A 10,489-nucleotide genomic window follows, 5' to 3' on the forward strand; every position below is an offset into this window, starting at 1 on the left:
AGCATTTAGTGAATTTAATGAATAACAGCATTTAGTCAATTTAATGAATAATGCACGATTATACTAATTTAAAAAATATCTTCATTATAATTATATAAAATTAATATTCAATGCATTATTAAAATAATTATAAATCATAAATATTTTTAATCATTATAATTATATTATTTGATATAATTCTAATTCTCATTCATATGCAATAATTTTATTAGTAGATAGTTGATGTACACATTAATGGTGATCCATTTAATTTGATATCCCGCCGAACCGATTATCGCGTTCTGCTGCACGCCGTCACGGAGGAAGACCAAAACCCAAGGAGAGGGCCGCGCGAGGAGAGGTTGGCGTTGCCGTTCCCTGAATCCCGTGTCGCCGTCGAGCCCAGATGAGAGAGGAGAGACTGAGCCTGAACCCCGACGAGCTGGGAAGAACCAGCGCCGCCGCTATGCTGTCGTCGTGGACACCATCGCCGCCATTCGTGCCTCTGATTCGCGCCGGTGTGACTTCTGTTGCCGTTAGGCTATCCGCTGACGTCACCGCCGCCATAACCACTGTTGCTGGTGACCGCCAGGGGAACCCTGATTGTCTTGGTAAGCATTTCATTCCGGAACCTTTGAAATCAATATTCTGTTATGTTTGGCTAGAGATTCTGAGATCTTGGTTACCGTAGGGTCGAGCTCCGAGGTTTGCATGTCGAATTTTTAGGTTGCCGTTGAACCACTGGAGTTTCTAGCCGTTGTCGAAGCTTCCGCCGAGTCAGTTCGGGATTGCGGCTGCTCAATTCTGCTGTCACCGTAAGTGTACTCTATTTCGAACCCTCATCGTTAGTTTTTCGTTATGGGTTTTAAGATTTTCACGATATTAATATTTTTAGGAATTAGAAATCGAGTTTGCATGTCACGATTGAGGCTGTTCTGCTATTGAGAAAGTAAGCGGAGCTGAGGTTTTGGTTGCTGTTGATTCTGGGCTGAGAGAAAAGAGTTCAGTTGACACGTTTGGATTATGGTTTCGCTTACCGAGGTAGGGTTTTTATAAAACTAATTTATTTTAAAGTGGAATTGTTATAAATTGATACGACGAGCGAAATGCTTTTCTGGTGATTATGTAAGTCCTATGCATTGTTTGGTTTATCTTAGATGAATATGGTTGTCTGCTTAACTGAGATAATGTCTAATTTTATTAAAATTGAGATTTTTGATTGGTTTGGCTTGAAATGATTTTTGATATTTAAAGTTCTGAGTTTTGTTTATTGGAAACTGATTTGGTCTTGAATCCTTTGAAAAGGAGTCGATGATTGGTTTGGTTGGGACCCGAAAGGTTGGCAAAGTCCAAGTTTTAGGGGAGATGCTGCCGAATTTTCATAAAAATCTAGATTCTGTTTTAAAATGTGATTTAGAAAAATATTTGGACTTGAGAGGTTCTACGAATTGGTTCTTGATTTATTAAGAAATTGGTGTTTTGAGTTTAAACTGTTTAATAAAAGTTTATGTTTCCCGATTGATTTAAATATGAAGGGGCCTATGTTTTGAAGTTTGGTTAAAAAAGTACCTTTGGGTGAGTTTAGCGGAATTTGAAAGAAATTGAACTTGATTAATTAATTTTGTGTTGCTCTTAAAGTATTCTTTAAGTTCGACGAAACAATTCTGAGCTTTTGGGAGAGTTTCTGATTTAAGAATGAAAAGAAATTGGGTTTTTTTTTGGACTTAAATAATTTTGGTTTTGAAACTGGTTCAGAACTCTTGGCTTACATGCTTTGGTTTTGATTTTAAATCTTTAATTTAATTTATCTCAACTTAAGCAACTATGATTCCGAGAATTTCTGAAGAGTTTAAGAAATGAGGCAGGTTATTCTTCCCTAAAGTCTTGAGTCCTTGCCAAGGTTGTTGATTAATAACTCTTGATTTCAAAGTGATAGAGCGAATGATTTGAAAATGAGTGATTTTGAGTCTTTCAGAAGAGATTTTGAATCTGGCTTGGTTATGAAGTTGTTTGAAAGTTTTGAAAAGAAAATTTACTTAAGAAAAGTGGTTCTTGGTAAGATGTGAACTGAATACGTTTGTGATTTGAAAGTGGGCCAAGAATAATTTTTGAAATAAGATTTTGAGTCTGATTGACTGTGGATGTTATTGAGAATATGATGAGGCCTGGCAAGGATGGTGGTATAGTCCCGCTTGCTCAGTGCGTAAACCGTTATGCAGGGATGGTGGTTTTGTCCCGCCTGCAGTGAGGATGGTGGTTTTGTCCCGCTCACATATTGATAAATTATTTGGCAAGGACGGTGGTTTAAATCCTGCTTGCGTGTTCCGGACAAGGATGGTGGTTTAGTCCCGCTTGCTTGTGGAACCTACGGATAAGGATGGTGGTTGAATCCCGCTTATCCGAGTCGGGTCTGGAAACATAACCGACGCGTGAGCTCATGGCCAGTAGGACAGGCATGCATTATATGCATTTATATGACATTGTTTGGGTGTGCATATTATAATTGGTTTGCCTATGTGAATAGTTATGTTAATTGCTAATTGCTCTACTTGATATAACTGCTTGATTGTGTTTGAACCTTCTTACTTGTGTTTGTGGCTGAGAATTGGTTGGATTGTGATGAATTGGTTGTTGATTGAGCTGCTTGGGCCTAGGGCCGTGGTTGATTATAAGATGGGCTGAATGCTGTGTTTGGTTGTGTTTTCGGTTTAGAAAAGTATGAAAAACCAAACTGGTTCAGCATAGACTTAATGAACCTATGCTTGGAACAGTTTGGTCATTCATGCTGTCTAGGAAAAAACTTAAAAAAAAAAGAGCTTTTAGATTTCTGAGAAATTAACAGCTTTCCCTTTTAGAAAGGATTTCAGATTTTGAATATTAAATATTTGGTTTTGAAAAGAAGCATAAGGTGGTTATTAATCACTATACATTAAAAACGGTTTTATTTTTGTATCTTATTATAGCAATTCTGTAACCCTATAGTGAGAACCCTTTCGAGGACGATGTTCTCACTCCCCTACAGGTTTTTCCCTTTTCAGGATATGGGCGACAGAGTTTCAGGAGAGTTATATTTATTTTCTGTTTATTCGACATTATTTTGTATTATTTTAGTTTTATGTTTCCCTCGCCTTTAATTTTGCAAGTCTTCACAAGAGGGATAGGATTTTGATTATGTAATGCTTGTAATATTAATAATATGTAGATATATGTATATGTATCTTTTGTAAGTATTATGGTTTGTTTTGTAAATGTGGTTGTATGTTATCAGATAAGAAGCCTCTTGAGTGGTTATACGGTTTAATTTTTTTAAACAGGCTCATATTTTAGTATTAAATATTTTAAAAGTCATCGTAATACCCGAGCTATCAGAGTGGCGCAGCCGGAAGCGTGACATTTTGATAGTTAGGGTGTTACATTATGGTATCAGAGCGGTCCTTCTTGTAGAGCCTAAGGAATGGACCGATTATGCTTTATTTGCATACTCTGAGCGTCTGTCATGTAGTAGGTCTTGTTCGGATAACAAGAATTAGAGCTTTATGCACATGAATGTCTATTGATTAATGTTGTTAGCCTGTCATTGCATACTTCTTGGTATTAAGTTTGGCCGGCTTAATATTAGTGACTTATGTATATGAAAGCACTAATGGGTTATCATAGACGATATGCGAGTTGTAGGAAACGCGAATCACAGGTTTTGGAAACGTTAGAAATTAATTTTCAAGGTAGCAGCTATGTGTTTGGTTTTCTGCTGAAGTCATGTAACGTGTTCTTTCATGGTTTATCTTGAAATTCTTGTTTGCTATTTTCTTTTGGGAAGTAGTTTGATTGTTCCAACCCTCTTCCTCTATTCATATGCTTTCTCCTTTGATTCCAACCGCATATGTCTGCCTAACGTCCTTGGTGTGTTTGCCTTCCTTTGTTTAAACTCTTTTCTTGATCCATATATTCTTTGGTACAACTTTGGTCTTGTTGATGCAGTGTATTCCTTTAAGCTCCTATTCCGAGTTCTTTTTAAAGAAATTGTGATTTAACTTCTCTCTTACTTGACTATATCTACAACCATCTTTCTTAAAGCCTTTATAAAATCATTTTTGATTCGGTATAACCTTCTCTAAATAAAACTTTGAAATTTATTTTTTATGCAGTTTAGAAACCATTTACTCCTAATACTTCGCCAGTTCTTTCACTGGTTTATGAAAATATACTTATTTTAAAAAATATATATACAACTTGATTTTCTAACGACCATAATACAATTTTTATGAATATTTTTGCTTGATTATGTATTTAGATAATTTTTAAAGGAAGATTTTTGTCTCTTTTTAGTTGATTTCCGTTTAATAAACTTCACTTGATCTATTTTTTAATTTGAATTTGGTTTAGCATAACAGTTAATTAAGCATTCTTTACTCTTTTGAAAATGTTGGATTCATATCTTCCCTTTCAAGGATGGACCAATTCCTTTTTGAACTTTTCACTTCTATGGATGTCATATTTGATTCTGTATTTAATTACTCTCTTACTTTTATAAACGTCACCGTTAGTCTTAATTTTCCTTCTCTTATGAATCTCACACTCATCTGAGTCAGCTTGACTTTGTTTCCATCTAATGCACCGTTTGCCCTCTTAATTGTCATTCTTTAGTCAAAGGTTCTTTTTTGAGAATTTTCTATTGATTGATTTGTCTTTTCTTGTGCGTTTTGTATTCCTTTGGATCAATTGAAAACTTGTTTGATATTTCAAGCCTAGTGAATTTTGTTTAAATTCCCTTGATTTAAAGATCCTTTCTCATATGGACTGATTTCCTTTTAAGTGCACCTTAATCTCCTGAATATTCCCGTGAAAGTGGTAATTTCAAGTATACTTTCGGAGTCTTGTTTTGAACTATTTTAAAGATGTTGAGTTCTTTTTAAAGAAGTTTCAAATTAAAATTTTCTTGCTTGATTGTAACTGAAAGCCATTTATTAAATTTTGATAAGATTGTTTTGACTTAGCGTACACTTCTTTACGTGAAATTCTAAAAACCTTATCGTGCGTACGCGGAATCCTGCTTTTGATAAAAGTGTGTTTACGGAAATTTTTACCTTGGATTTTTCTTTTCTAAATAAAGTTTGACTTCTTCTATCTTTGTTATAACCTTTACACACATTTGATTGAATATGAGCTTTGAGAAAATTTTGAACAAACTTTTAATTTTCTTTCGAGTTTTATGCATACTTTTGGTTAAGTTGTGCACCTAACTGCCTTTCTAAATATTTGAGGAAATAATTTGCTTTTAGTCAAGCTAGTGTTCATTTTGTTTTAAAAACTCTACATAATCTATTTCAACATGAAATTTGCATTAAAGTGATGCCACATTCATACTCTTGTTATTCTTTTGCAAAATGTTGGTTACACCTTTTCTTTGAGAATATGAAATGGGTTTTGAAAAAGTTTCTATTCTTTATGAGCAATGCGTTCGAAGGTACTCTTAATCCTAACTCAAGTCTTATAAACTTTGTCTTAAGTTTAAGGCATTCTTCTTCTATAAACTTCACACTTCTTTGATTCAACTTGATTTTGTTCAAATTACAACACTACTTTTCTTTTATTATTCCCATTAGATTTCATTGATTCGGGAGTCATTCTTGAGATTGCCAAACTAATTTCCTTTCTGGCACTTTTCACTCCTTTTGCATCCCTGATTACTTGTGATCTCAACAATCCTTTCAAGCTCTTGTGGATTTTGTCTTTGTCGCTTGTCCTTTTTCAAGGTCTTGTATACTTCTGAATAAGCGCGAGAATTGTTGTAGTGTCACATGCGACTTTTAGGTATAGTAAGTGATACATTAGTTCTTTAAGAAGTGGTTTATGGATATAGAAGGTGAAGCGGTAAGTGTGCAACGTTATGAAGAGCATAGTAGTTTGTTCCTCATAAAAATTTGTGGATGTTAGGCTTGTGACAGGTTATGGATTTCTGAAGTGACTAATGAAGTTGGGAAGTTGAAGCTCTGAAGTTGGTACACAGTCTATGCACAGACATTATCCTGTTTGTTCAAGTCAACCTGTTTTCAAACCTTTGCCACCTAGATACCCCTTTGTTTTTGCAAACACCTAACTTGAACACTTGCACCTTCTTGTGCTCCAAATTTTGGTAAAATAGTAACCCCCTGTATCATTTTTGTTTTAACCATCTCTTAACTTTTGCTTAGACCATGCTTTACCCTCACATTTAAGTTTTACGAGTCATCCAGTATTTGGAAAATTATGTGTATATATATATGGCAAGACATCTACTTTTCTAAAGTATACAAAAGTAAAGCATTATAAACTATTTTAGTATGTTGTGTATTAAGTTATAATTTTCGAGGACAAAAATTTTCATAAGTGGGGTAGGATGTAAGATCCCGAATTTTAAAAAGAAATTAATAAATTATTTATGATCCATTATATTTATTTAAGATAATATTTTTGGAAATTCTATATATAAAGGTTGAGTAAACTCTTATTTATTATTTAGAGTCCTTATAATTGAAAAATAATGAGTATTTCATGTCTTAATTTTAATATATATATTTTAACCTAATTTTATAAATAAAGGAGGATTAATTTACTTATCTCCAATTTTCACTAAATTGGTATTTAACCGAAAATTATTTAAAGATTATTAATTAGAAGATATTTTTTTAAAAGATGGATACTTTATATTTAATTTAATTTTTATTATCCTACTTTTTATTTATTTCATAAAATTACACTACTATCCCTATTGTTCACAAAAAAAAATACCTAAACCTAATTTTCTATCCTAACCCTAACTAAACTACACTCACCTCACCCCACACCCACGGTTAGCCCACACAACCCACTACCCAGCTCACCAACACTCAAAACAAAGAAAAAAAAAAATGGAGCGGCAATCGGAGCTCTAGATCAAAAGTTATGGTGGTTTGAAGATCAAGTGAGAGATAGAACTTGAGAGAGTGTTCTTCCCCTCCCTTACTCCATTTCAGCGTGAATATGAGTGTTGTGAGGAGAGAGAGTGCTGAAAACTAGGGTTTTGGTTTAGTTTAGTTGGGCCAAGGGCCCACTTTGGGTCCGGTTGGCCCGGTTTGGCCCGTTCGGTCCAATCTTGGTCCGAATTCTATAAAATTGGTACCAAAATTCTCGTCTCAATCTCCTCTATCACATTTAGCCATAAAAATAACATTTTTGGCTTTCTAGAATAAATTCTCATTTATGGGTTAATTAGCCGTTAATTAACCGGGTCTTACATTTGATACATGTGATTTTAGCCTGGAACTTTTGACCTTGTTGGCACTATTTTGTATGAGATAGACCGGCATCCTTACCAGAATACCTTCTTTAACGGCACTATTGAAGTTACCGAGGCCGGTGTCTTTCTTAGCATGAAATATGTCCTCCTTGTTACTCTTGGAATTGCTCTCCTTGTCCTCCTGGGGCTATGGATTCATGGTCAAATATAATACCTATCTAAGGTATTAACAATCTCTCTACTTTTTCAAAAGTAATCCAATATTAAATGGATTGCTAATCCCAGTCACAGTAGCTTCAGAGTTTCCGTTGGTCCTGATTTATCATTGGACTTTTGCTTGTTTGTTCTTTGCTAACTACCATATGTCATGAGGTCACAAGTTAATTCATTATTTGGAGAGATCGTGTTAGTGTAAGATCCCGAATTTTGAAAAGAAATTAATAAATTATTTATGATCCATTATATTTATTTAAGATAATATTTTTGGAAATTCTATATATAAAGGTTGAGTAAACTCTTATTTATTATTTAGAGTCCTTATAATTGAAAAATAATGAGTATTTCATGTCTTAATTTTAATATATAAATTTTAACCTTATTTTATAAATAAAGGAGGATTAATTTACTTATCTCCAATTTTCACTAAATTGGTATTTAACCGAAAATTATTTAAAGATTATTAATTAGAAGATATTTTTTTAAAAGATGGATACTTTATATTTAATTTGATTTTTATTATTATCCTACTTTTTATTTATTTCATAAAATTACACTACTATCCCTATTGTTCACAAAAAAAAATACCTAAACCTAATTTTCTATCCTAACCCTAACTAAACTACACTCACCTCACCCCACACCCACGGTTAGCCCACACAACCCACTACCCAGCTCACCAACACTCAAAACAAAGAAAAAAAAAAAAAGAGAGAGAAACGAAAGAAAGGGATGAGAGGAGAGGGGAGCTACGGTAAGGGAGAAGGGGGAAAAGAGGGAGAGAGCGACGGAGAGCTGCGCCCTGCCGCCGATCCGCCACCAAACTCGCCGCCCAGCCGTCGTCACGTCACTACCAAGCCACCATGGCATTGCTGCCTGCTGCCGCCGAACCTATTCCGCCGCCGAACCGATTATCGCGTTCTGCTGCACGCCGTCACGGAGGAAGACCAAAACCCAAGGAGAGGGCCGCGCGAGGAGAGGTCGGCATCGCCGTTCCCTGAAGCCCGTGTCGCCGTTGAGTCCAGATGAGAGAGGAGAGACCGAGCCTGAACCCCGACGAGCTGGGAAGAACCAGCGCCGCCGCTGTGCCGTCGTCGTGGACACCATCGCCGCCATTCGTGCCTCTGATTCGCGCCGGTGTGACTTCTGTTGCCGTTAGGCTGTCTGCTGACGTTACCGCCGCCATAACCGTCATTGCTGGTGACCGCCAGTGGAACCCTGATCGTCTTGGTAAGCATTTCATTCCAGAACCTTTGAAATCAATATTCTGTTATGTTTGGCTAGAGATTCTGAGATCTTGGTTACCGTAGGGTCGAGCTCCGAGGTTTGCATGTCGAATTTTTAGGTTGCCGTTGAACCACTGGAGTTTCTAGCCGTTGACGAAGCTCCCGCCGAATCAGTTCGGAATTGTGGCTGCTCAATTCTGCTGTCACCGTAAATGTACTCTATTTCGAACCCTCATCGTTAGTTTTTCGTTATGGGTTTTAAGATTTTCACGATATTAATATTTTTAGGAATTAGAAATCGAGTTTGCATGTCACGATTGAGGCTGTTTTGCTATTGAGAAAGTAAGCGGAGCTGAGGTTTTGGTTGCTGTTGATTATGGGCTGAGAGAAAAGAGTTCAGTTGACACGTTTGGATTATGGTTTCACTTACCGAGGTAGGGTTTTTATAAAACTAATTTATTTTAAAGTGGAATTGTTATAAATTGATACGACGAGTGAAATGCTTTTCTGGTGATTATGTAAGTCCTATGCATTGTTTGGTTTATCTTAGATGAATATGGTTGTCTGCTTGACTGAGATAATATCTAATTTTATTAAAATTGAGATTTTTGATTGGTTTGGCTTGAAATGATTTTTGATATTTAAAGTTCTGAGTTTTGTTTATTGGAAACTGATTTGGTCTTGAATCCTTTGAAAAGGAGTCGAGGATTGGTTTGGTTGGGACCCGAAAGGGTGGCAAAGTCCAAGTTTTAGGGGAGATGCTACCGAATTTTCATAAAAATCTAGATTCTGTTTTAAAATGTGATTTAGAAAAAGATTTGGACTTGAGAGGTTCTACGAATTGGTTCTTGATTTATTAATAAATTGGTGTTTTGAGTTTAAACTGTTTAATAAAAGTTTATGTTTCCCGATTGATTTAAATATGAAGGGGCCTATGTTTTGAAGTTTGGTTAAAGAAGTACCTTTGGGTGAGTTTAGCAGAATTTGAAAGAAATTGAACTTGATTAATTAATTTCGTGTTGCTCTTAAAGTATTCTTTAAGTTCGACTTTAAGTTCGACTAAACAATTCTGAGCTTTTGGGAGAGTTTCTGATTTAAGAATGAAAAGAAATTGGGTTTTTTTCTTGGACTTAAATAATTTTGGTTTTGAAACTGGTTCAGAACTCTTGGCTTACATGCTTTGGTTTTGATTTTAAATCTTTACTTTAATTTATCTCAACTTAAGCAACTATGATTCTGAGAATTTCTGAAGAGTTTAAGAAATGAGGCAGGTTATTCTTCCCTAAAGTCTTGAGTCCTTGCCAAGGTTGTTGATTAATAACTCTTGATTTCAAAGTGATGGAGCGAATGATTTGAAAATGAGTGATTTTGAGTCTTTCAGAAGAGATTTTGAATCTGGCTTGGTTATGAAGTTGTTTGAAAGTTTTGAAAAGAAAATTTACTTAAGAAAAGTGATTCTTGGTAAGATGTGAACTGAATACGTTTGTGATTTGAAAGTGGGCCAAGAATGATTTTTGAAATAAGATTTTGAGTCTGATTGACTGTGGATGTTATTGAGAATATGATGAGGCCTGGCAAGGATGGTGGTATAGTCTCGCTTGCTCAGTGCGTAAACCGTTATGCAAGGATGGTGGTTTTGTCCCACCTACAGTGAGGATGGTGGTTTTGTCCTGCTCACATATTGATAAATTATTTGGCAAGGATGGTGGTTTAAATCCTGCTTGCGTGTTCCGGGCAAGGATGGTGGTTTAGTCCCGCTTGCTTGTGGAACCTACGGATAAGGATGGTGGTAGAATCCCGCTTATCCGAGTCG

The 10,489-nt window shown here is 35.6% G+C and overlaps 1 long non-coding RNA gene across 1 annotated transcript; it reads left to right on the forward strand.

Annotated features, from left to right (window-relative positions):
* On the forward strand, positions 347–9,107 carry LOC110262597. The gene is made up of 3 exons (XR_002347445.1): positions 347–590; positions 671–794; positions 8,965–9,107. It is a non-coding gene; the product is annotated as an uncharacterized LOC110262597 (long non-coding RNA).

This window comes from Arachis ipaensis, chromosome B05 (genome assembly GCF_000816755.2).
Source record: "Arachis ipaensis cultivar K30076 chromosome B05, Araip1.1, whole genome shotgun sequence".
Taxonomy (NCBI): Eukaryota; Viridiplantae; Streptophyta; class Magnoliopsida; order Fabales; family Fabaceae; genus Arachis; species Arachis ipaensis.